We start from the raw sequence: 27,709 nt of genomic DNA on the forward strand, positions 1-27,709 counted from the left end.
TGCTGAGTCACAGCCGGGCTGGGAGGGGCTCGCCCGCCTCCCGGAGCAGCCACGGCTGGAGGTCAGCCTGGGGAAGGAGAACACGCCTAGAGGGGAGAGAGAGGGTTAAAAATCCCGCCTGGCAAAGCCTGGCTCTGGTGCGTGCCGAATGCCGGCACGCCGCTAGGCATGCGAGCGCTGGGCCGGGAACACGGCGGGGACAGCAGGGAGGAGCTCTCATGGTGCTTACAAGGAAGATGTGTACGATAGCAGGCTGCTCGCAAAGGTGCTCGTCAGTCTTCATTTGCCATGGAGAATTTACTCTATTTCCCCTGCTTCTGTCATGAAATATTACCTGAAATGCGTAATTTGAAGATTAAGCAGGCTTTCGACTGTGAAAACAGATGTAAAAATGAGAATAACAGCAGAAAAAAAACTTCCTAAATTCCTTTCATTCCATTAATTAGGTAATACCTAACTTCAGTTTTCATGGAAACTAAGTAAATTAATGGAAATGTATTTCTGTGAGAGAGAATTTCACATGTGTGCTTTTAAGGGTTGTACATTCAAATACTGGATTTGGAACAGATGTGATTTACTGAATATGGCTCTGCTGTTGCAGTGCTTTGCTACTGTATTGAGATGTATCAGTGAATGAACATTGCGTTCTTTGACTGCCATAAATAAAAAACATCACAGCCATAATCACGGTGACATGGATCTTACAACAACATTCTCCTTTTTTCCCCATTTAAGGTGAAGTACCTGAATTACCTGTTTAATGAGGAAACAAATATATTAATTAAAGGTAAAAAATTGGGAATATGAATATTCTCTAAAAAATAATGGCTGGGTTTCCAACACATTTGAGAGAGGTATCCAGGGCCCATTGAAATTGCCTGGGGACCATGATTGTTAGTCGCTTTGGCTGAGATTTTCAGAGGAGCATACATAAATATTTTAGTCACTACAGAGCAAACTGTCTGAATGAAGAGAGAGGAAAGCAAAGGCAGCCCAGCAACTATTTGCTGTTAATGTAGGTAATTTGAGGAAGAACAGGTTTTTGGTGGTGGTGTTGTTTTTGTCTACAATCTCCTCAGATAACTAGGTAATTACATAATTTAAAATAACAATAAGTAATCCATGGTGCTGTTCAGAGGAAAGGGTCAAGAACAGACAATATTGCAAGCATCTTATTAGTAAGGGATATTGTTAGGAAAAAGAAAAGCAGAAAAGTAGATGAAGTGTCCATTAATAACGTGTTGGAATATTGTTTTTCTCATTATAAAGCCAAAGATTCAGTTATAGTGCATGGGTTTCTCAGACTGCATCTAAGCAAATTTTAACTGACTTAGACTTAATTCTGGAAAATTGTCTTTTGATAAATACATTTACAATCAGAGAATTGATGCATGCTACCAAATGTAATTGATTTTGTTCTTGCTCTGAGCTGTAGAGCAGATCCATTCAGTTAGTAACGGAAGGGGTGACCCGTAGAAAAATCAGGAGCTTTAAGAGCTGATGCTTAAGCATCATGTGAACTCTAATGAACATAGATCATTCTCACTCCCTGTTGCAGTAAAGTAGCATTGTATACTGCTGAGTTATGGCCTTGTGATAAGTAAAAGGAAAGTTTTTTCTTCTGCTTAATATTGGTTTTCATTTGTTCCTATAAAGAGAAATTAATGCATATTAGTAAGAGAAATTAATAGCAGGAATTAATGCATATTAAATTATCATGCAGTTGGTATTATTCCAAAAGTGGCAAAATACTAGATGAGCTGTAAAGAAATGTTTCAGCATGTATCTTTGTAAGCAGAAGCATGCTTCTAAATTATTCATAACACATTGAATTTTTTTTCCTGTAATTCACTGCATTGTATACTGTTATTAGTCATTTATGTATTTTTCCATTTTATCCCATGGTTGAGAAGTAATCACTGAGAATATGAGCTTGCTTTTGAATGATTAAATAGGTCTTCAGACCCTTAACAATTAGCAATTGCATAAAACAATTTAAAGTGCATAACATATGGATACTTTACCAGTGCTTATCAGCAGAAAAATACGTCTGTATATAATACCTGCTTGTTCAAGAAGTCTGTTCCCTAAGTACTAATTTTTCAGCAGTAAATGAGAATAGGCAAATTTTCCTTCTGTTAACATTTTCCTGTAGATAAAATTAAATGGTTGATGGAGTTGAGTTAAACTTACTCACCTGTAGCGCCAAAAACTCATTTGATTTAGCTGAGCAGGAAGAGAACCAAAACATTTCTATCTCATTTGCTGAAGACATTGTTCACAGTATAGTAATATTTTAGTATATTGAAAAATAAGGTCTTTAGTCTCTTAGGATAAAGTGGTAAGAGAAGCCTGTGTCATATGATTTCTACTGGTAGCATTTTTACTAAAAAAAAAATCTGGCACAATAAATAATTACTCAGCTGCCTGTTGGGCTGGAGGCTATAAGTTCATTGATTAATGTAGGTCAGTGAAATTAGAATTTTTCAGCTGAGATTCTTGAGCTACATTGTTCTTTTTATTTTAAAAACGGGTTTAGTATTTGAAAACTTGGTCTTTTATGGGTACAGCAAAGTGCAAAGGACTGGAGGAACAGTACAGCAGAAAATAAAGTAGTTGTAGACAGCAAAATTTGTTCCTCAAGGTTTGATGTTGGAAGCAGGTATACTACATAATATAATGGCAGCAAAATTTGCAGACCTTTCAGCATAGGGAGTTCAAACAGAGGCCATTCTTCTGGGTGCAGGAATATGACTTAACCACAGTGTTTGTTCCTGTTCAGTAACCAATCTCCCATCCTGAGTCCTTCTTCAAAGGCATGGGAGCAAGGATCTTATTCATTAGATGTGAGGCTATTCCCACTGCACCCTGTTACAGGATGAAATAGATTACCCTTGGGCTGTTTGTTTGCTTCTGTGTGGAGAAACCCAGCAGACTGTAAAAGCGTTATTGCTGGTCTTGACATCAGATAAATGCCACCAGTTTGACATTTTTGTGTCACAAGACTTCATACTTGTTACTGACCAGAAAATAGTGTTAGAAATAAAATATAAAATTTCATTGGATTAATTGATGGAAATGAAAAACTATGTTATTAAACATACCTACATAGGTCTGGTAATGAAGTTCGCTTTGATATCCCAGCAGACACTTAGGCAAAGTTTAGGCCATATTTTCTCATAAGAAAACACCGACATCTGAAAAAAAAATGGAGTCTTTTAACTCATTAGACAGGCAAAATAATGGGCTTACATGTTAGACATCATCATCAGAAGGTGCTTGGAAATTTCAGGACCTTGTATTCAGCCTGTGACAGATTCTAGTTTATGCTCTGCAGGGAAGGTGGAACTGTTTTATGGACCAAAATATGCATCCAACAGTAGGGCTGGAACCAGACTCTTCCTAAATTTGCTCTTGATTTAAGTTTCCAGGTTTGGAAGACTGGGCTGTTTTGAAAATGCTGTTAGTTGGGGATGAGTGGGATTTCACAGCTGCAGGGAATGATTGCAGAGTGGTCACAAAATTGGCTAGTCTTTGTCTTCCTCCTGGGGCAGAGCATGCTGTTCCCTTGTGCTATTTGATGAAAATATTTCAGGGACATCCTTAGGGAGAAGTCTCAGCTTTTACTTTTTTTTTTTTTTTACTTCTTTTAGAAAACCTTTATCTTAGAGTAACTTGAGTCCTTTCTGCTATATTCACATGTAGTTTAATGGGAATGAAATCAGTAGAAGGTTCCATTACTGCTGCTTCTGCAGTCTTTCAGTGTGATGCAGAAGGAAGAGGGTTTTAGAATAGGAAAGGGGAAGCCATGCAAGGAAAAGCAGGACCTCCAGATTCCCTCACTTATCAAGGTGGTCTTTTTGGAGTGATTGGAAGATAATTTAGATTGACCTAGTGTTTGAAGCTCTCATAATGAGCAGTTTTTTTCTGTGAATACAGTGATGGCTGTTTAGTCACAGTTTTGCCAACTTCCCATAATGATTTAGTGTAGGGTGTTCTCCAACTTAAATGATTCTATGAATCTAATATCACAAATGAGGAGTACATGAATTACTGATAGCATTGATTGGTATTGATCAGATATTTCATTATGCAGAATTACATTTGCACAAATTTTGATTTTTCCAGGCAACAAAATCATCTCCTTTATGATTATTACAACTTGTGTCAATCAGACACTTCAAAACAAAGCTCAATATGAATGGAAGCAATAGCATAAAAATGTAAGCTCCTCTGCTTCCCTGCACTGGGATTCATGGGGCTTAATATCAGCTGACAGTGGCAGCCTCAACACAACACAGTGCTGGTTTCTTACCACAGCTAAGGTTTCAGGCAACCACATTGTCCATGGAGGCTGTAAGCCAAGCCTAGGAGCTGCATCTGAACTTGTTATGAATTACATGTAGCTCAGGATCTTCACATTGGCTACTACTGCCAACACTGATCTTCTGATCTCTTGCCTACAGCATCATACTTTGTGACTTACACAGTTTTTGGTTGTTTTTTTTTTTCATGGAAAGGAAGAAAATTTGGGATGTTAACCTGCACAAATAAGTGCTTTTTTTATCTTAAGACAGAAAGAAATCCCAAACTGGCATTACTACATTTGTGACGGTAATGTAGCATTGTATTGATCATAGCTGCATTTATAGAATTAGTTCTGCACTTCTTTTCATTACTGATTTTTACTCCACTTGAAATGGTGGAAACTACTGGAAAATAGTTATATAGTTGTTCTACTATTGCAGAAAAAAAAAATAATAGTTTTGCTATTTACTGGGTTCAAATGCTTTGTCTTTACCAGAACTGAACATTGCAGTGGAAATAGAAGTGTTCCACCATTTATTTTTCGGAACTACTGGCCTGATTTTTCCTTTTTCCCCTCACTGATTTGAAGCATCCTGGGGTTTGAAATGCATATCTAGGGATGGAAAGGGGGCATTTGTGCTGCTAGAGTTAGAGAAATACTTGTCAGTTACTAGTCTTCTTACAGGCTAAATAATAAGGTGCTATACAAGCCAAAGGTGTGTGAGTTCCAGTGGTAGCAGGTGGGTTTTTTTCCTTTTATACCACCCTAACTAGAGGAGCACTTGATGCTTCCCAGCACACTACGTGTGTGTGGAGTCCCTTTAATCTGCTGAGACAGCCTGCTGTAGGCATTGAAACATGTTCAGCAGAGCCAACATGCCAGGAGAAAAACCAGTACATCAGTTCCTGCTGAGTTTCTCTCCTTCCTTTCTCCTCCTCTCTCAACTCCCCATCCTAGAGCTAACACCTCTTTCTGTTCTGTGTACTCTCCTCCCTTTTTCCAGGGGTCTTGCAGTGGGAACACCACAGACCCCAAAGCAGCCCAAGCAACTGTGCTGGGGCACATCATCCTCCCTTTTGATCCTTAAGCATAAGCTCTTCATCCTCTTACTAGGCAGCTTCAACACACGGGGTAAGTGTGTTACCCCTCCTCTCTCTCTGTCCTCCTAGCCGGCACAGCTGCTCTGAAATCTACAGGCAGCTTTCCCATTGGAAAACTTAGACTTTGCTAATTAATAATTTGACATCAGTGATGTATGATACTCTCCTGTGCATTTGCTCTTCATGGTTTTAGTAGTAAGAAGATGAAAAAATCCAAAAAGAGAAATTTATCATTTGATCTATTTTTAGCATCCCAAGAGTTCCACATGTGCTGTATGAAATTGTATTTTATTGATTAATTCACTAAGTAGGCAAGAAGAGTTCTCATCCTGATGGCAGTGCACAAGCAGCTGCAGCCCACAACACAGCTTCAGAATTGAGACAAGCTGCCATGTGCTGTGCTATAGAGGTTCTGGGCAGTAGAGCTGTCCATATGCAGCTGATCACAGGCACTGGGATGCTGCCAAACTCCTCAGGACCTTCTGCGTTATGCCATGAGCCAAAACTACAGGCCAAAATCAGGAGGTTACTATCCCTGGTATTGGTGATAGTTTCTTCAGAGGATGTGTACCTTCTGTTACTTATTGGTACATTTACAGAGCAGGGTTGTCTTTGACTTTGAGGTTAGCATTTTGGATTTTTTGGTTTTTTTTTTTTTAATGCTTTGTTTGCTATAATCTTACGGAGTAACCAATGAAAAATCCTTCTAGACATTGTATTTTCTATAAAACAAAGGCATGTAAGGCATGTTCACACATGGAGTCAGATAAGTAAACCAGTCCAAATCAAAATAGACACAGACACATTTGGGTGTGAAAGTACTGCTTACATATACTGCAGGAGCTATAGTGAAGCTATATCTAGGATCACATAGTAAGAAGACAGAAACATTCTTCTCCTCTTCCCCTCAACATCTCCTTTGAATCTCCACTTGAGGCACATTCAAAAATAAAACAGACTACCTTAATTTTCACCTGGAATCTAGTCATTTATGAGGTAACACTTTAAAGAAGGAGATGCCAAACAGTTGAGTACATCTGGCATAAAATATAGACCCTCTCATCTGTTTTTTCTGTTAGAAAGATCTGCCTGGGCTACAGCAACCAGAAATCCATTGGTAGCCTGGTAACAATCCAGACCCTGAATATTTTTTTAAATGGGCTTTTGCTGAGAAAAAAGAGAACCATTATTTTCCAGAGTCTGGTAAAGAACCTTTGCCAAGGGCTTCATCCAAGTAAGCATTTAGTAGTATTCAGAAAACTAGTAGTGTTGGTTATTTTGCTGCCATTGTTCCTACAGAGCATCTTTACTTGTCTGAGACACCCAGGACTAGCTTGTCACACAGGATGTTTTGGGTGAGAGTGGATACAGTTCAGATTTTTTGGTGAACATGATGCAAGACCGTGAGGAGGGCTGTACTGGACCAGACATAATCCAGCATCCTAGCTTGAACAGTCACTAACAATAAATGCTTCCCTTGTTTTACCTGCCAGCTTCCAGCCTTCAGCTACTCAGTGAATCCCTGATCCAGAGCCAGCTGGTGGTTGTTCAGTAGTCTCTGATTAACCTGTCCACCAGGAATTTGTTTAATCTCTTTTTGAACTGGTTGTTCTGTTCAAATGCGCAGAAAAGCGTTCTCACGCCGCCTGTCTTGCACTCATAATATGTTCTTGTTTTCAGTCCAATGGGAGTTTAGGATACTTTGTCGAAACTACCTCAAACAGGGAAAGTATGAAGATAAAAGATTTTAAAACCAGAAATATGTGCTTTCTCAGAGAAACTTCATTCTCCTAAGTACTGCAATGTGTTTTGGATGCTATCACGTGCTTCCTCTTTGTTCCCCACAGTGCAGATGTGTTCTGTGCCTTAGTACTTTTCAAGGTGACTAGTTTTTTCTTTTTACTGTATCTCTGCTGTGCCTGCAGAAGTTTTGCAGGTGACTTTGTTTTCCTAGTTCTGGCATGCATCTTACCATGAATTATAGAATTCCTTATATTGTCAGTTATTTTTAATAGAGACTGGAGGAGAAGAAAAAGAGAAGCAAATGTGTGTTGCTCATTTCTATACTTTCCATGTTTGTTTTCTCTCTTAGCCTGAAAGAAGTATGGATAACTGAGCCCTATATAAATGTTACTATTTTGCATTAATCATTTGTTTGTGAAATTAGGTTAAGAAGTGAAAGTTATGATGAGACTTAGAAAAAAAAACTCCAGGCATTTTCTTCAGGGGTGAAAGGAAACATCTAATGCTACACTTTCCATTTGTAGTGGCCTTCTGTGCTTAGCTTTATTTTTGTGCACATCCAAAACTTTTCATGTGTATTAAATGAAATTTCAGCCACAACTTCTGATGAAAGAAGCACTTCAAATGATTGACACCAGTGATTCTCAAATCAAATGATCAAATGGTAAAATGAGACTAGTCACTAGAAGTTGCCAGTTGTGGAATGAGACCCATTTCTCCCCAGTGGTCTGATGCTGTGAATTGAGTCATGTAGGTGCCATGTAGCTGTGCAGTGCAATCCTTCCTCCTTCCTGAGGGAGGATTTGTCATGGGGAGTAAATACAAGGACTGGGCTCTGCTCTTGGTTGCAGTTGAAGGACGAATCAAAATGCTAAGCTCTTGTTTTATTCAAGTTCATCAAATTTAATGTGATAACAGCAATGCTTAATTATTTCCACGTTTATTAAACTTACTTATTTGGAATAAAATGCTTGAGAAACTTTATTATAATGCTTGAGAAATCCTATTTGTTACATGCAGAACCGCAGCTTTTGAAGCCTTCACTGGAAGTCTTATGACTTTACTGTACAGATGATAGCTGTGTCCTTGATTTTAGTTACTTTGTCCAGCACTGGAAGATGTCAGAACTCTTTCTGTGACTCTTCTATACATCTTTGTCAGTATTTCTTTCCGTGTGGAGCTCAGCTGGCACTGGTTTCATATAACCCACTCACTGTACCTAATTATTCAGAGACATTTCTTTAGTAGTGTCTATGCTGGAACATACTAGATGGAGTATATAAACCAAAGGCTTTGGTGTGTATGTTCATGGAAGCCAAAAGAACAATAAACAAAATTTTCATTTATTCACAATAATTTATAGTAATGACTTCGTAAAATAAGGGGAAGAAGTGATGTTTTTGGGGCAGCAGACTGAGGTGAGGGATTTCTAAGATGAATTGCAAGTTTGAAAGTGATGGTTAATTTCATGGTGTGGTTATTACACTGACTTGATCCAATTCTTGTCCTCTCATTAACGAATACTGAGTAGTTGAGTTTAAAAAAACTTCTACTCAGTCACTTAATTTTTTTTTCAGCCACAGGACAAATACCCAATTTTGCAGGTTGCAAAGTCAGATGTGCTGTAGGGCCACAGCCCTGAGGCCTGCTGGTGGGCAGCTGTGGCCCATGGTGTGCTCTGTCAGTGAAGTGAGAGACTCTGGGAATGCCACCAGGGTCTGCAATAGACAGAGGACCTGAAAGACGATAAGGTCAATGCCTTCTTCATTATCAAACCACATTACATGCTTGTTTATGACTTTTGAGTTAATAAAACCAAAATTCATCTTCAGATTGATCTAACATCGAAAATGTAACCAGAAATTCTCAATAGCTGAGGTGGAGAGTGGTGTGGTGTAGAGTCACAGCCATTTTTAAAGTGAATATCTTAAAAGCAAACTCTGTGACAAAGTGTGAAGCTAATTGCTTCATCTAAATTCTTCCCTGTATTCCAGTAAGAATTTCTTACTGATTCAACCGTATTATAAAAGGTAAAAGCAACCTAAAAATATAAATGGATGAATGTTTTTTTCTTTGATAGTTCAGAAACAGCTCAAATTAGATAACAATTGGTTTTACTCATATTTTGATAACCTGGAATAAATTTAAACTTTAAGAGTAGCTTTAAGGTTTATCCTGCTAATTTCTATGGGTAATATTCTTAATATATATATATAGCATTCTTGCAGTGTAGATCTCCTTAAAATGCACTCAGCTGATTTTTATAAATTATTTATGATGAAGCTGCGTGACGTTCCCCCCCTCGCACAGCCCCCTGAATATCAGGCTAGCTCAGAGGTCCTAGGCTGTGAGGGGAGGAATATCAGGAGATGGCAAAGATTTCCAAAAGGGGCTCTTACCCCGATATATGTTGGTTCAGCTTTCTTTATTCTGTGATGTACATGTGGAGAGTGGGGCAAAAGAGAACGAACAGGAAATGTCAGGGGTCTATACAGACTTTGGACAGGGAGGGCTTCCCTGGCTCTCCACCAACCCCGCTGGGGCAGGACGGAGGGGTCCAGGGTTATCTTGATCAGAGTCACAGGGTGCCGGGGAAGGGGAAATAGAGTGCCCATGAGCACAATGTAACAGCTGAGAACTTAATCCTGAACCTATTTAGGGCTTTATACCATGAGAATCACAATTTTTGTTTTTTTAATTTCTTTTGATGTATAGTTAATAGAACTTGGACTGATTTCATATTCAGCAAGCAGTGCTCTTCTTTCTCTCCCCAGAAAGAGTGCAGGATGTGATTTATGCACTATACTTAAACATTGCCTTCTCCAGCACTTCATTTTAAAATGATGTTTAGATTGTAAAGTATCTGGATTTAATTTTTAAAAAGTGAAGGCGTTGAAATTAAAATTAAGTATTTTGTCTAAAGGGATCAGCAGTAAAACCACTGAAAAACTTTTTTTTGTCTCATCCAAGAAATTGTTAACTGCAAATATTATTTTCTTAGCCCAAAATTTGCTACTAATGGAAGAATAGCTGTAAACCAATTAATTAACAATTCATACTCATGACCCATCACTTAACTACTTTGCCATGGCCTATTATATCATCTGGATAAATTTTCTAATGTTTTGTTGTCCTGCATGCTTGCTATAATTAAGATAAGTTAGTTCCTTAGATGTTCCACCAGATTGACTCTGTCCTTACACTTACATTGCACAACTATATTGAGAAAGCAACCCAAAATATTCAGCTGAAAGTAAAGATGTTTGTACCACTCTATTTTTTTAACCAACAGTTAATCTTAATTATTCTAAATTCTGTAGGAATTTTTTTCTGAGATATTATTTCTTGCTTTCTGCCCCTTATTGACATATGCCCGAAGTGTGTCCTATTGCTGGCTGTGGGCTGTGCAGCCAGGATGTAGAACATTTCTCCACCCATTTGCTTGCTTCCTGGACTGATCCCTCCACACCACAGTTCTCTACAAAAGGATCCAGAGGTGAAGCTTGCAGGTTTGCCGGAGTCCTCTTGTGCCCCATCTGCCACTTTTACTGCAGGAAGGCACAGGGTTCTCATGGTTAATCTTTAATTGTGATTATTTCAAGGATGGTGGTATTACTTTTCACCATGACATGAATAATTCCTTTAGGCCTCTCAAACCTTTGATGCATGGCAAGCTGATCTTAAAATTAAAAACTCCATGTACTCAACTGAATAGGAGGTGAGGATGGAGCTTGACACAGTGATCTGGAAAACTGCAGGTACTTAAGAGCTTATGGTAATCAAAGTCCAGAAACATAAAACATTACTGTACTCAAATTGTTCCCTGTTTACTTCTGAATTAATTTTTTGAACGTGGTTTTTGCTAGTGCTTTATTAATAATAATTTTATTTTAAAATGCATGATTGTAAAATAAGGAAAGCATTCTGTTCTTTAACTTCTTTCAAAAAGTTCCAAATTTTTAAGAACAGTTGTTGGCTCCTTCTTTGGAAGGTTGTTCCAGAATCCCCCTCCTTTGATATGGGTATATATTTCATTCTATGAAAAGCCAATTAATTTTTGTAAATCTAAACCCAGGATTAAATACTTTTCTGAAGAGTTATATGTGAAGTCTGGTTTCTAGACGCCATCCCTGTTCTCCGTTCTGATGTGTTTGTGCACATTAAGTTACCTTGTATCATATGCCCAGGAGTGGAACTTCTGCTGCTTCACTTGTGCTTTTTTTACTAACACTATAGATTAAATCAGAAACATGGAAAGAAAGTGTGCTTAGGCATGAAACCAAGCCTTTGCTTCTGCCTTGTCTCTCAGATGTAGCATCCCCTCCCTCCGGCTTTGCTGTGCTGAGATGCAGTACCCACACAGTTCCAATGTGTTCCTTCAGATGATTTGTTTTAGTGCAGCACAGCAAGTTTTGTGATTAAGACTTTTTTAAAAGTTCTCTGATTGTCCTTCTGTTCCAGCTATTCTATAGGTGCAGGGGAGCTACAACAGAATTGTTAGGGACAGCATATGTTTAAAGATTTGAATTAAGAGAAGTTGTAAAGAATCTTTCACTCCCACTTCTATTTCCCAGACAAGAAGTAATTCTGCTGAAGTCCTTAACATTATATCATTATGAAACTAGCACCTCTTCTTGCCCTTGCATTTCATTCTTACAGTTCTCAGTCCTTGTGAAGTCATTCATTCTAAAGCACAAGCAGGGACAAGTCTAGGTTTTTTTCATTGCTCTTCTAATACAAGGTTGTTGGGAGAGCATCTGCTGTTATGCATTATCCATGATAGAGAACAACAAAATGTCTTCAAGACAGTAGTGTCAACTGGAATATTTTTCAGGTTTAATCTGATTAGAAATCATTAAGCTACCTCATAGGACACAGGTTGTCCAGGTTTCTCTATCCAGGTTCACTGGTGACGTTAGATGTGTACAAATGAAGAGGCATGTGTGAACCTACTTGATGTTATTGGGGCTCTGAGAGATCATCAAGCACTTTTATTGATGAGCAGGCAAAAACCCCTGCTGGTGGAGTCCACTCTGTGGTATTTTTGCTTTGCCACAGTTCTGGAGTCCAGAGCAGATGGTACCAGAAAGTGCACTCTGAGCCAGAAAATAATTAAACCCCTGTTGGCTGAAAATTCCTCTGGAGGCTGAGCTCTTAAAGTAGCTCCTGTCTCAGTCATTCAGAACTGAGCAACTTAGGTCATCTTGTTTGTACTGAAATGGCATAGTGCTGGCTTTTTTTTTTTTTTTTTACCCCATTTCAATTTGCTGGACCTTTTTCAAACTTTTGAAGATTTCTGTCCAACATGAATACAATGGTGTTCTTTCCTGGTATCCAGCTTATTCAAACACTACTGTAGTTGAGTCATTAATCTCAAAGTCATCCTTTGATTGGACTGTTTGTTCAGTGAGGCTAACCATTTTCTTATAAAAATCCATATTTTGCTGCTCAGCATTTTCAGTATATAAATGAGTACCAAATTTATATAGAGTTGAATCCAGTGTAATGGCCTCCTTAGCTGGAGAGGCATAAATGAGTGTGGGGCAGGAAACCAGACAACAGGAAACCTCTTGACTGTGTTTCTGTCAAGTTTCTGAATCTGCTCATCATCCAAGTCCTTTGGCACTGAGATGAGCAATCAAGATTTTGTAAGCTATCAAGACTGCTGGTGTAGCTAAACACAGCAGTTATGCACTGTGCCATGGCTGCAGTGGAGATCCTATTTGGTACAAGCAGATGAAGCCTGTCAAAGGGTAATAAAAAATAAATTCAATTCCTTTTCAGCTTTGAGTTACTTGTTATTAACATTTACTTAGAATAGAAAGTTAAGGAGGAGAAGGTGGTCCAACTTGATTTTTTTAATCAGAAAAAGAAATAGCTGGACTAGAGGGAGTTGTAATGGACATTAAGAAGTAAGTAATAATATACAGATGAATCTTAGTCTGGATTTCAGTTTAAAATAATACCTTAGAGAAAAAAATTAAATGAAAACTAAAAAAGTGAAAATTAATTTCAGTACTTCAGTGGCATGCAATTCTCTTTAAAGAATTTCATTTTAATATTAGTTCTAGCAACCATAAATTGCAGTGGTCAGAAGGGCTTTTTCATGGTAACTTTTATGTATTATTAAACGTTAATAAAGTACTCATTTATGATATTGAATCAAACTAATATATTTATCAGATTTAAATAATAAATGGGTGATTAATCATAAGAGAATAGGTGTCAGTCTTTATTTTACATCATCTAAATCTCTTATACTTCAACCTAAGTGTATTCACAAGTTCTTACATGTATGTGTAACACATAACTTGAGTCTTTAAAAGACTTTGCCTTCATTTTCTGTCTTACTTTTAAATGAAATGTTTTCTGATTTTAATGAAATGTGCTCAAATTGATTAGACTTCTAAAAAAGGAGCTCCAAGAGCTACACAATTCTCATAAGGTGTAAGAACACAATTATTAGGGGTTGAATTATTTTGTTACACAAACTGGAGCAGTTTGCAGAAGTGTTTTTAATCTCATCAGCTACATTCAGAGGTCATATTAAAAGAAAAACCTCTTTATTTTAAACCATGGTTGAAAAAATTTTTAAAGACCTCTAAGAGGATTTCTATGTCAAGCTGTAGTGTAGAACAAGGTAACAGATTAATCTAGTGTTAAAAGTGCTGCTTAAAAAAATCTCCCTGGACCTGCAGGTGAATATTGTAATAAGCCAAGCTCAGGCTGCCCTCCTTAGTCAAGCAGATTCATAATTAAAACAGACACAGGGAGAGTCAGAAGCAGAGTATGAAAAAAGAAAAGGACAAGAGCAGAGAGAAGTTTAATTCAAAACAAATGAAAACATTAGAGTACAGCTGCCAGATACTCTATGCAGGAGCAGGATGAGGACAAAAAAGAGCTTCAGGCATTTGGAATCTCCTCCATCCCATCTGTTTTCTATGAATATTAGTGCTTAGACATTAAGTATTTAGGCCATTCCTACACCACACATCACAACCAGGCACAGCAGTATACCACAGGTTATACCACAGTATGCCACTGGTAGTGCAGTGATGCCTGACCCTGGGCCTGTCTGTGTGTGTTCTGAGTGCTTCAGGCTTTTGGAGGTCTGCCATACTTTAGACTGTATCAGTTCCCTAGGCTGGAGTCCAGCTAGGGCTACCTCCCCAGACTGCAGAATCTCAAGTGATTGTCTGCAGGTAGGAGCTTGGATGATGGTATTTTCCTCTCTGATCTCAAGTTATAAAATGTATCAGTATATTTTTCCCAAGATTGCAGCCTGGATGGGTTAGAAATTGCTATAAGAGTTATCTATGCAGATGCTTGAAATGAAAACTTGATGGAATTAAAAAAAAGCTACAGAACTTAAATTGTCCAATTGTCCCTGCACAGTTGACCAAGGGAACACAGTTGATGTAATCTTTTTGAATTTCAGTAAAGCTTTCAATAATGTCTCTCACAGGATCCTTCTGGAGAAAATGTCCACCACTCATCTGAATAAACACAGCATGTGGTAGGTGAGCAACTGGCTCATTGCAGTCTGCAACTTCCTTGTGAAGGGAAGAGGAGGGGCAGACACTGATCTCTGTCTGTGGTGATGAGTGGCAGATCTAGAAGGGAATAGACTGAAGCTGTGTCAGGGGAGGTTTAGGTTAAATATTAGAAAAATATTCTTTACCCAGAGGGTAGTTGGGCACTGGAATAGGCTCCCCAGGGTAGTGAGCCGAGCACCAATCCTTGACAGTGTGCAAGAAGTATTTGGACAATGAGCTCAGGCACATTTTGTGACTCTTAGGGATGGTCCTGTGCTGGACCACAAGCTGGATTTGATGATTTTTAGGGGATCCTTTCAAATCAGGTTATTCTATTATTCTATTTTTAAAATTAGAAGTTAAACATTCATTTTTTTTGTTACACATAAATCTAATGATATTGGTAAAAGCACACAATAAAGTATGAGATCAGTAAAACTATAAAATCGATATATTGGAAGTGTTATATATCAAATGGAAGCCTTCCAATAATGGCTATTTTAAAGATAAATGCCGGTGGATTTGCTTTGTCACCTTTGGACCTTTAGAGGTTGGAGAACTGCCCCTGAGATGGTATTTATATCATTTGCAGCTTCAAGAAGTAAGAAACATTTCTGAGCCTTTAAAGTCAGCTTCTCAAATGCTTATGTAAACATGATTTAGCTTTCAAAAATGCTGACACACTAATTCCATTCAACTGCAAATGGGTATGTAGATTCATGATGTTAAAATGCAAGTAATTTTTATTTAAAATACCATATTTGAATTTTTAACCTACTTTTAAGACCCCAGGTTTACTAAAGCAGGAGCTACGAGTTATACCTGACACTGGATCACATATGAGCTCTCCTGTTAGGACAGTGCAGGCACTCCCACTTTGCTAGATCCCAATCAGTCAGGTAGGCTGGGAGAGACCTGAGATCATCCAGTTAACCTGTGACCAAACACCACCATGTCAACATGACCGTGGCACTGAGTGCCACGTCCAGTCTTTCCTTAAATACCTGCAGGAATGGTGATTCCACCACCTTGTTGCACAGCCAGCATTTGGTCACAATGCTGGAAGTTTAAGCTTATAGTGAATACAAAAGTGTGGATTGAGTTCAGTTTATTTTGTCATTTTAGTACAGAGTGAACAGGGGAGAGTACAAAAATACTCATGTCTTGAAATGAAATTGTCTGCGTTAGGTAGTTCTTTGAGTTTGCAGGGAAGAGACATATTCCAGTGTGATTGTGCCTAAACCAAGAGGCCTGGTTATCCTGGCTTTCCTTGATACTGACATTTGAGTGTTTTACTGTGTATAAAGAGGTTTTATAGCATAAATATGTATAAAATAATAATAAAATAACTTCTGTGTAGTACTTGAGCAAAGTCATTTATCTGGCTGACGGAGCAGTTTGATGTGACGAGCAAAGTCAAAGAAGCCATCTCTGACAAAGCTTGTATTTTATAATTGAAAAATGAAAGGAACAAAAAAAACTACTGCATATTTGTTTTGGGTGCAAAGGGACATGTATATAAGATTTACTGGTTTATATACAGAGTACATATTATCAAAATTGTGTGGAAACAGGAATTATGTAAGATTCTAAAATAGTTTATCTGGTCTAGTTTCTCCAGGACTTTGAAATAACATATAAAGAAGGAATAATATTCAAAAAATGGAAAAGTTTTCATAATGTACTCCTACAATATTTTATCTATCCCCAGAAGTTTGTTACTATGGGAATTCCCGAATCACAGCTGCCATCTTTGGGCTTAATTTTGTTTTAGAGATTTCTGTATTGCTTGATTGTGTAATTGCTTTTGAATTAATTCAAAGAAACTTGACATTCTTACATAATCAGTAGTGAGATCCAGAGTACATGTGCCTACTGTGGAGTGAGCTTTGATTAATCGCCAGATTATCCTTTTTTTCCTGTAAAGGCATGGGCAATACACAAATTGAATTTCTTCTGAGGAAACTGATGTAAAACTTGTGCATCTTTATTTTAGGCACATATTTTTGTTCAATTAATACTCTCTGGGACTCATTGCATGCATCTGTTTCTCAAGAGACTCTGCAAGTGGGATATAAGCAGTTTGGGAATTCAAATTTATTACTTAATGTATGCAACAGATAGAACTAAAAAGCTATTAAACACCACTCTCAAAAAGATGTTTCATGAGTCCTGATGTTCCACAGTGGGCATCAGCCATGTGGGGAAATAATGATTTAGTATCTTCAGTGTTCCTGAGTTGCCATCTTCTGAGTCCCGTTTTTTTACTCTTGGGGCTTTAAACCTTAAAAACCTAATAGTTCTAAATGATTAAGTTTTTCTTATGAACTGCTGTACTGTTGTATTTTACCATCTCAACTATAACACCGCTTTCTGTAGGTTTCTTACCTCATTAACTGTAGATCACATCGTGTTTTATACTTTCCTATCACTCTTTATGGATAAACTGGATCAGTGGCAAGCTCAGTGTGGCGCCACAGGCAGCTGAGGGTACACGGCCAGGGTTGAGCTGTGCCACCCCGCTGGAGCTGGCCAGCAGTGGAACATCTGAGGTGCAGGTGGTGTGAGTGTGGGACGAGGTCCCTGATGCCGGCTCCTCCTCACTGCTCTGGGGTCAGTGCAGGGCCTGTCACTGGTACCCTTCCACCTACAGTGTATTGGAGTGGGGGAGAATGAAAATCCCAGAACTGTTTGAAGCACCTAAGCTGGGGATATCAGCATCTATAGGATGGCATCATGACATTTTCTGGTGAGGTTTCTTGTTTCTTTCCTCGTAACGCTTAATCCGCTTTGAGGTTTTCTCACTGCTAATGAGTGTTAAGTTGATTATGTTGTTGGCTCCCTCAAAGAACTTTAGCATAAATGGGAGGGATGATTTAATGATCACAACTAATCTTCCCTGGTATATCAAATTTAACAAATGAATTTATATGCAGTTTTGAGTTACCATTCCATTGAAGATTTAATTTTTAAAAGAATATTTCTGCTTTATCTTATACATAAATAATTTCTTTGCCATTTTTTTTCCTCTACAAAAACCAATACCATTACATACTATGTTCAATTCTTAGTAATTAACTTACTCTTACTGCACATGCGACATCAATGATTGCAAAAGAAAATAGCATATATAAGAAATGTAAAAATGCTATGTTTTTTTAGTCTGTACACAAAGAATTATTACAGAGGAATACCTTGTAGTAAGTAAATTTCAGTTGTGTCTTAACTACTAAACATATATGGTGCATTTTCATTAATTACAGTGGTAAATTTCTCAGACATAATACATATGTATGAAATAAGGTCTATCAAACCAATTACTATGCTTAACCATGAGCCTCAAGTTATTTATTCTGAGCCCACAAGCAATGCAGTAGATTTTGAGAAGCTTTTATAAAGTGACAGTATTTTGTGGCCTAAGTTTACAAAACACTGTTTTTAAAAAAAGAAAATATGTTTTAAATTATTAATTGTAACATTATTTAATTTAAAGCATAAAACTTAAGTGGAAAGCAATAAAACCAAATTATTATAATTTATTTTACTTCCCCTACTTCCTTCTGGGGACATCAGAGCAGCTGTAATTACTGTATGCAAGCATTTATGCTTGCCAGGGAAGAGCTAAATACATGTAATTGATAGCAACAGCTCAGTTTCTCAAGTGAGGAGATTGAGTGCTTGTGCTTACATTCAGTAATTGCAGCCAGTTTTCTCTTTGCAGTTTGCAGCAAGTGACCTTGCCATGATTGCAAGGAAAGATGCCTGTTTTCTTCATGAGCTGAAGGGGGTGGAAAGCAGATAAATCCAAAAGAACATGAAGCCTATGAAAATTGAAGTGACCGTTTTCTAAATGAGAAAGCAGAAGCTAATGTGTCACTGTAGTCTGAATACTTGTATGTGCATGCTGAATTTCACTTAAATCATAGCCTGTTGTCCATCTGAAAGATAGAGAATTAAAAGAACGTGTACTAGATGTAGGGAGAAAACGACTGCATGTAGTATGGCATGTTTTCTCGAGTCCCTTGGAATAGCAAGGCACTAATATATGTTCTCCTTAAAATATTTTTTTCACATTGCAGATGAGCAAGAATGCTCATATTGGTTTAGCTCTGCTGATTTGAGAAGGAAAATTGTTTGTTCTTGCCAAAATGGTTGTTCAGTGTTAGTCACATAGGCACCTGAGATAAGGGCATTTGGTATCAAATGTTTGGGTGGCCGTGCAGATGCAGGAGTTGGGGTGGTTCTTGTCAGAGCAGCACTTTTGTTAGCACATTGTGAAGATAGTCACTAAGTCTTGCATTAGCTGCCCCAGCATGAGCTGGTTCCATGAGGGATTGCTTCAGTAGTAGAAAGTGATGAAAAATACATGAAGTAGAATCATTTTTCCATGTGGATTACTATTCTTAAATGATTATTCTCTATGGCTTCTCCTGAGACACTGTATGTGACATCTGTGGATATATGACAATGTGAGGCTTCTTTTACCATCAAAGCAATTTCACTCGGGGTGTTTGCAGAGCTCATTTAAAGCTGTCCACTAGAGTTAGCATACTTAACACCCCCTTTCTGCTCAACGTGGTATAACTGCATGACATAGTTAAGTTGAACTCAAAATTATTGTTCTTGGTTTGTAGCAAGCTTGGAAGGCTGCTGCTACTGCTAAGAGCCAGAGAAGAGGCAGAAAGTCTGAAGGCTTTTTAGTTTTTTCCACCCATATGAGATACCATTGGTTGTGAAACTACAATTACCTTTATTTAGAACTCATCATAGCTACAACTGGACCAGTAGTGCTGCTGAGAACTAGATTTATATTTTTGGAGACTTGTGCTAAAATGTGGAGGAGACTGAGGGGCAATGGCTGATTTAGACCCTGTTTTTTTGTATGTGCTGTTACTTTTTTTAATATTCATCACTTGCTAATATCAGAACTTAATTTCATCTGCTATTTTACCATTTTACCTTCAGTAACTTCGTATCATGATCTCCTGTAATTCTTCACAGATAGCTTAGATCTTGCTATCTTACTGCCTTAAAGAGTGTTGTATCTTCACCAGTCTTTATCATCTCAGTGTTGTGCTCCCTTTATTCACCCTTATGGATGTGCTGGACAGCAAAATATCTCCCTCTGGCACCCTTCTTCCATTGTCAAAACCAACCCATTATGTCTACACTTTCCCCCATCTTTTCTGCTTATTAATCTACAAAAAGAGATTCTTAAAGGAAACAGTATTTTCCAGGGAATTGCCCTGTTAGCTGTGGATAGTGGCTGCGTGTAGGTCTCCAGTATCATTTGCTTTGTGGGTTTCTGGGTTTGCTTCCTTCACAGAGCCAATCAGCAGAGGAGGATGCCTTTAGTACAACACCTATATAATTAGGCTGGCTTTTTCCTTCTTTCTAGATTTGCCAGTGGACTACAATAGATAATCAGAGGAGTAAAAATGCTAGTTTCATTATAGCTATATCATTTTAGGTGAAATGAATGAATGAAATGAATATCATTGTTGAATTTTAAAGAAAGATAACAGTAGATGCATAAAGTTTGGTGGTTTCCAGCTTTAGCTGTTGGGATCCCACTATTGCAAAAAATCTGCTGTTTAGATTTGTGGTAAGTGTGTATCACATTTTACCTGGCCAGTAAAATTCATGCTGTGAGAGAACATGAAGATGCTAGCACACAGTAAGGAATTTTTAATTCTGTGTTGAGTAGACAGAAGATAAAGTACAATAGATTACATTCCAGAAGGCCTGCTATCCCTACTTTAAAGGAAAACAAAACATGATGTTAGGGTTAGGATAATTGCAGCAGTATGGTTGCTAGCTATAAAATTATATTTTCTTTGTTCACTTCTTCAAGTATTTTTGAGGCTTACCTAGTAATTTCAGCTTCTGATGTTAATTGGAGAAATTGTAAAAGTGAAAAGCATCTGAAAGAAAAGTGTTAACATGACACTGTTTTGAACTCCCAGTACTGCCATTTCCAAGCTGTGCAGCCTGATAAATATGTATTCAGTGACTTGTTGTGGAAGCACCAGTGACATCCGGTGGTGGCATCTAGTTAGACAACTCCCAATCTGCTGACTTGTAAATTACCCGAAGATCTTTAATGCTCAGCCATTTGAAGGTGGCAGTTTGGGATTGCTTTACATCCTGAGCCAATTCATCTTATCTTTGTTTTATGCTTTTTATTTTGGTAGAACAAGATTTCTTTTACTGCTGCATTGACAATGAGATTAAATGACTGCCTCCAGCTGGTGTTGCCTTTTTTGTTGCTCTGCATGATATCCTAATTGTTTTAGAACTGTAGAATCTGCTTGAGATTACGAACTGTATACTTTAGCAGAAGAGCCTAGAATCATTAAGATTGCATAGCTGACTTCCTGCAGTGTCTATTAGGGATGAATTAATGTTTATTTGTAGTGTTGGCAATAGAAGCTGAAACCATGTATCCTACTTTATGTAAGAGAAATTGTAAATCTCAGCTGGCTGCAAACTGTTACTCCTATATTAAATTTCTCTTCAGGTTTTTCACAGGTTGTGCTCAATTTGGTCTCTTGATACTCAGCATTAGCATGAGACAAATGCAGTTAGGATTTTAATTGTCACACTTACTAGATGAAAATTTCACGGCAGTGACAACTGTCTGGCATTCAACTGTCCTCTAGATGTATTATATTAATTAGAAGGAGTGACTAGTTTTTAAATGTATACATTTTCAAAAATAATTTCAGCAGTTCATGAGGTTGCTCTTTTCTGTTGGAGATGTAAATGAGAGCAGTTAATAGTCAGATTCTTTTTTCAGTAACTTAGTGTTGTTGGGTCTTTGTACTATCAGCAGAACTGGGAGTATTGGATTATAGTAGGACTTTGCATATTAAAAAAACCTGAAACAGACATGCTGTATATCAGAGAAGATAAAACTGGAAAGCAGACCCTGCCACTAAATCAGAAGTGGTTTCAAAACCAGTCTCTTTTTAAGCACTTTGTCTGACTCTTTGCAGATTTGCTCCTAAAAGGAATAGCAGATACAGTCATTTTTTAATATGTCAAAATGTTAGGAGCCAGGGACCAAGCTTGTCGCACCTCACTTTATCCATCCAAGTGAGGTACGAGAGCTAGGTGCATAGTCTGCTGTGCCACCTTTAGGAGGGGTAAGTGAAAGAAGACAAGCGAGCATCCACTGAGACACTTAGATCTTTGGTAGGCTGAGCTGGTTTTGCAGTCAGGAGATCTCTATCTTCCAACTATAGACAGTCTTGAATGACTCTGCTCTTAAGTTTGTAATAACAGGGCTTCAGGATGTGCTTCAGAGTACTTAGCCTTTGCTTCTAGATTATACAACTGTAAAAGAACTGCATTTGAAAAATCACCAATTAAAATGTGATTTCCCAAACATTAACTTGATTAGTTGTTGTGGTTTTTTTTAAAGAAACATGTTTAAAATCATTAGCGGTTTTTAATTAAATTTCCAAACCATGAATGCTTTTCTAGAATAGATATTTTGACACAGTGCTGCTTTTCTTCACTGAATCTGTATGCCATGCAAATAGGTTCTATAAACTATATGATATTACAATTTCTGTAGAAAATCTTGGGGCATGTGCTGATTTTTTATAAAACAATTATAGTGATAACCAGTGTCCTGTACATCTTCTAATGAAGCAAAACAGACGTTCCCTGTTTATTCCTGTTAGTTCCCTGACTAAGAGAACTTTAGGTCTAAGTTTCACAAATTAGAACCCTGTAGCAATGTAGGTAAGTTCCTTAATTATTTATCAAACCTTTAGTGTGATTATATCTGTCAGTGCTGTTAGACTAAATCTTAGCACTAATAATTTATTGGAAAGATCTGTTGACAAAAAGAATCGAAGCAAAATATAACCTAAATGTCATTACCGGTAAAAGTGTTACTTTTAACAACACTCAAGTCCACTCATATTCCCAATTCCAGCATGGCAGAAAAGGATATTCCAGCACTAATCCTAGGGAAAAATCATCAGGGACAAATTTTTAAAACGTGTTTGTCTTCAAATATACTAATTTATGTTTATTGCCTAATTATATTAGATGTATGACTACATTACCGATTAGAGAACCAAAACACCTTTGTTTTAATGATGTTTAGTTTGTATTTCTATCTCAATTTCATGAAATAGTTTATTTCATTAGATATGAAAGATATGTAACTTAAAATGTATTAAATTGGGGAAAACAAACAGAGTGAGTTTTGTTAGGAAATCTTACCAAGTTTTCATCTACATAAAACATTCCAGATCTGAACAGGTTGGTGTATTGCAAGCTTTAGTACTGTAATATCTGAGAGAATACAACCATTCTCCACACCAAGGACAAAAAAATCTTCTGCATATTCACTGTTGAATTTTCTGTCAGTCTTCTTTTCAGTCGCACATTTTTCTGTTCATTTCAAGCAAATTTCTGAACTTTAGCACCTTTCCTGGATGCAGCTTCTCTGCAATGCAAAGGCAAGATGGCTTAACTTTCTTAGCAATAAATGGGTTTTGTCTCACTGGTACCAGAATAATGCTGTTGTCTACAAACAGAAGAGTAGCAGAAGAAAAATGCTGGGTTTCTAAGCACATGATGGAGATTAAGCGTTTATTCATTCTTTATGAAGATTGGTAGATTTTTTAAAAATTTGCATGTAAATTTTAATTTTAAGGAATAATTAAAACACCAGTCTTACCAGCAAAGGTAACCTCTTTAAAATTGTCTTACCCTTTAATCTCTTAGGCGAGTTTAATGTGTTCCTTACAAGTATAATTTTTATATCATTTCCTATGTATTTTCATTAATTGATTAAAATCTCACATTATGGCCAGATACAGGATAGAATTAAACCAAACAATTACCTTAGAGTGGCAAAAAACTCTGATAGGTGGTGAACATCTGTAACAACTACTGAAATTCACTGGAATGAAATGTCCAGTTATGAGCATGCCTGGAATTTGCCATTTGGTGGAAATAAGGACTTTAGCAGCTCTCTGGTGGCTTAATTAGTGTCAAGAAAATTGCATTCTATATTGCATTATAAAAAATTCAGGCTGTCTTCAGTAGTAGTGCATATCCTTCCAGAGCATTAGGAGAAGCCACGAGATTTGCAGTTTGTCCCTTTAAGCTTCTTCAGCGAAAGTAAAAAGGGTTAAATAGAGAGCCTATGCCACTTAAATAATGTTCTGTGCTCTACAGTTTGTTCTTATAGTGTATGTTACTTTTCTTTCACACAGACTCTTAAGGAAATTTCTGTTTTAGAATGGTTAATTACTGAAATACTTATTGCTAGTCTTCAATCCCATTTCTCTCAAATGTTTGGTAACGTCTTTCCATAAAAGAGGTATTTTCCCAACAATTACACTCTACTGAAATTACTGTTTGTACCAAAATTATTTACAGAAACACATGAAGGTGCTATTGGATACTGCTAAGAAATTACAGCAATACAGTAACTGAAAATCATAGTAATCAAAGAAGTGGACTCCATGCTCCACTTCTGGAACTGTTCATCCTCCAGCTTAAATGAACAAAGCTCTATTCAAATCAATTTTTAGCCATGATTCAGTCTCCAAATTCAGTCTAAATGATTATGTGTAAGGATCACTGAAAGGTGCCAATTTTGTGTAACTGGGCCAATAATAATAAAATGCAATAAACGTCCAAATATGAATAGCTGTAGGATAATAAAGCTGAGGCAATTAAGGATTTGAGGTACTTTCAGCTAGATACATAGTTAAATTTGATACCATTTACAATAAAACCTTAGTCTATATCATGTAAATGGATAAGAGTCACATCCTAGGAAACTCCATTGCAATTATCTGACTGCAGCAGATGAGATGCTTTGCCAATTGTCTTCTTCAGAAGACAGTAGAAGGGGATTATGGTGCAATTGCCATCAGTGTTTCCTCTACTGTTTTTAACCTACTCAGGACTTCTGTTTCTAGTACTGTCTAGCACATTTCAGAATTATTCCCTTAATGCTTGCAGCGTATTTAAAAGCAAAATCTGCTCGTGGAAAGTGTTGCTAAGGTGGCCTGCAGGCCTACCAAACCACAGAAGATGGGCATGGGCAGACTTTTGCCATCACTGAACAACTCAGTGTACTGGGAATTGTGAACTTTGCTGGAAATACCTGAAAATCTTAACCTTACAATCCAGCAAAAACACTATCACCATCATGTCTGATGTACTTTCACAGCAAAGAAGTGAACTGCAGAGGCACTGCAACTGCTTTCACTGTGACAAGAAGCTGGTTATACTGCAACAGGTGTTACAAGGCATTTTCTGTCCCCGCTTGGAGATGGGCAGCCTCCTGGATTTTCTTCCTGTAGAAGATGTCCTTTCATGACATGACCCTTCATTGGCTCTGAATTGCTGCAGTCAGTTTCTGGCAGAACACTGAGAACTGTCTCCTGGAAGTTAAGTATTTGAGGAGGGCACAGACCAGTCAGGTCTTGGCAGCTGTGACAGAGTAAGTCCAGTTACTTCACCCTGAGCTTGTAGGCTATGAAATATTTCTTCTTTCTGATTGCCAGAGACTAGAACAAAACAGATTGTAGGATCTAGCTTTCATCACTAGTGTCTCCTTCTTTAGTTTGGGTTTGTTTTGGCATTTGTAATGCAGATGATCCTTCTGAAAGGAATATTAATTTATTGCAGCAAAAACTATAGTTTTGAGAGAGAATTTGTGCATTTGTGTGAGTCTTTTCTTGCACTGACAAAAGATATATTTGTCCCAAGGCAATTTTTCTTTGGGAGTTACATTACTTTGTACACATCATGAAGTGGATAAGAGTTCAATTTTAATCCCATAATAGAATTTTATTTTAAATTGTAGAGACAGACCTTTTTATTGTGCTTTTTTAAAATAAGCAGTTGCTTTTCTGTGACATTTTAAAAGGAAGAATGTGTGGAAAATCCTTCATTACAGACTGAATGACAAGAAAAAGAGGCTCAGGAGGGAACTAAAAGGCTGTGTACCAGTTATCTATACAAAAATAGGTTGGGGTTTTTTTACTGCCTTACCCCTAATTAAAAGTTTGTGTTGATGTGGTTACTTTCCTTGGAAATCAGTTGTCCACATCTTCAGGCCTGATTTGGTGTCAAATAAGGAACATAATGATGGTGGTGATACATAGGATGATAATACAGAGAACACTGAGATAAAGAACTGTGACTGCTGAGCTTTAAGGTATTCCTGGAAAGATAAGAACTACAGCAGGATTCTTAAAGTGACATAACACTTGAAAGTAAAGTACAGCATGTGTGAAGATTTTTGTTCAGTCTAAGCCACATAGAATACTTACGCTTTGGGAGCAATAAGGAGCAGGACTATTGAATGAATCTGCACCTGAATGAATGTCTCTGTGATACCTTTTTTTTTTTTTTTTAACTAAGTACTACAACTGTTTCTAAATGGTTTATAATTATTTATTAAGTAAAAGTATTATTCTAATTCCTCAATGTATGAAAACCATAAGATTAGTTGGTAGATCAGTGTATGCAGAATAATGTCAATTAAGTGTTGGCAGAAGATCAGCTAAAAGAGGACTTTTCTCACCACTATTAGTTTCCCTTACTTTTTTAAAACTTGTAAAAAAAGAATAATTCTCTGTGTTACAAAGAGTAAAGGCAGAATGCTTTTAACACTTTCAAGGTCAAATAAAATGATGGAATTTTTACAAGAAAGATCGGCATTAAACAAGAAAAAACCAATTATTTTGATTTAGCTTTTATTGTACATATGTGTTTTCCATTTTTATTTTATATGTACTTTTACAAGCAGTTCAACAGCAGAGATGTCATCAAATGTCTTACATACTAGCATAGACACCATCAGTTAATGGATCTCTGCAAAATTAACTTTTGAACAAGTACTTTTGTGATAAAAATAATCTTCACTTATTAAGGATTGGTAGTTCAAAACAGGCTAATAAAGATGAAAGTTTCAGAAAACTAGAAAGAAAATGTCCAAATTTGCTTTGTTTTGCCATAACATTCTAAAACTGGGACAAACAAACTTGGCATTGGAACGTTTGGAAGTAAGCATTCTCCAGCTGCTTTCATGACTTAGGAAACTTGCCACCAGATTACAAAAGCATGCATAATGCTTCAGTGATCGTCCTGAAGTTCTTCTCTGGCTCTACAAAGGGAACTTGAAGTTTGGCTGGTAATGAACATTAATAATCATTTGGATGTTTACAGAGAGCATGGGAAAGTTTTAACTCCTAAATTCATTTTATTTCCTGCAGACGTGCAGAGTATGGAAGTGTCTCAATGATAGGAAAGCTAACCAGTTGTCTTCATCTTAACTTAAATGTAATAAGCTATTTAAGTGTTGGATACAAAAAATTCAAAATATCTTTCTGTCACCTCATAATGTCTGATGCAAATTACCTTCTATAAAAGTTACCTATTCTGTGTCTCTTTCCCCTTGTGTACAAGCTCAGCTCTTTGTGTGCTTTCAGAAGCAGATGATGCAATTTCTCAGGGCCCGGAAGAGCAGGTTGCTTGGCAGGGCATGGCACTGCACGAGCCAAGGCAGGGCCAGTGTCCTCAATGACACCAGTACCATTTGTGCTGCCCACACACATCACCTTGTTACAGTCCCCATTTACATACTCAGCCTGCTGCACCAGCCTTCACCTTTCATACACACAGACACATGCAAACATGCAGGTCCTTCCATTTCTTATGGCTGAAACCATACTCAGGTACATGTATGTAGACATACACCTCACTATTTATAACTGAGGAGATTCAGTAATGGAAATCAGGAATCGGGCAAGAGTCTGGATTGCCAATCTGGATTGCCAGTCTGGACTGAAGTCAGCAAGGCAAGGTCAGGTCTGGGTTTAGGTGTCTGCACCATTTCTCTGGCAAGAGCCCAAGTACAACAAAAGCCCCCAACCCAAGGGTCAGCACATACCTGAGTGGCAGCCTCGGGGAGGCTTCTCACAGCCCATTCTCCTAACTGGGTTAGGGACCTATGGAGTGCATTCAAATAGGTG

At 37.5% G+C, this 27,709-nt stretch overlaps 2 protein-coding genes across 3 annotated transcripts in view; both read left to right on the forward strand.

The window, feature by feature from the left end:
• The window catches only part of CNTN1 (contactin 1), a 215,760-nt gene that overhangs the window by 85,093 nt on the left and 102,958 nt on the right, over positions 1-27,709 (forward strand). The window lies entirely within an intron of this gene.
• The window catches only part of LOC146763460 (uncharacterized), a 40,174-nt gene continuing 12,465 nt past the window's right edge, over positions 1-27,709 (forward strand). Inside the window, exon 1 of the mRNA XM_085569440.1 lies at positions 1-27,709. This exon is cut by the window's right edge and continues 7,084 nt beyond it. The gene's annotated coding sequence lies outside the window, so the exon portion shown is untranslated.

The sequence above is a fragment of the Lonchura striata genome, chromosome 1A, assembly GCF_050655825.1.
Source record: "Lonchura striata isolate lonStrDom1 chromosome 1A, ASM5065582v1, whole genome shotgun sequence".
Classification (NCBI taxonomy): domain Eukaryota; kingdom Metazoa; phylum Chordata; class Aves; order Passeriformes; family Estrildidae; genus Lonchura; species Lonchura striata.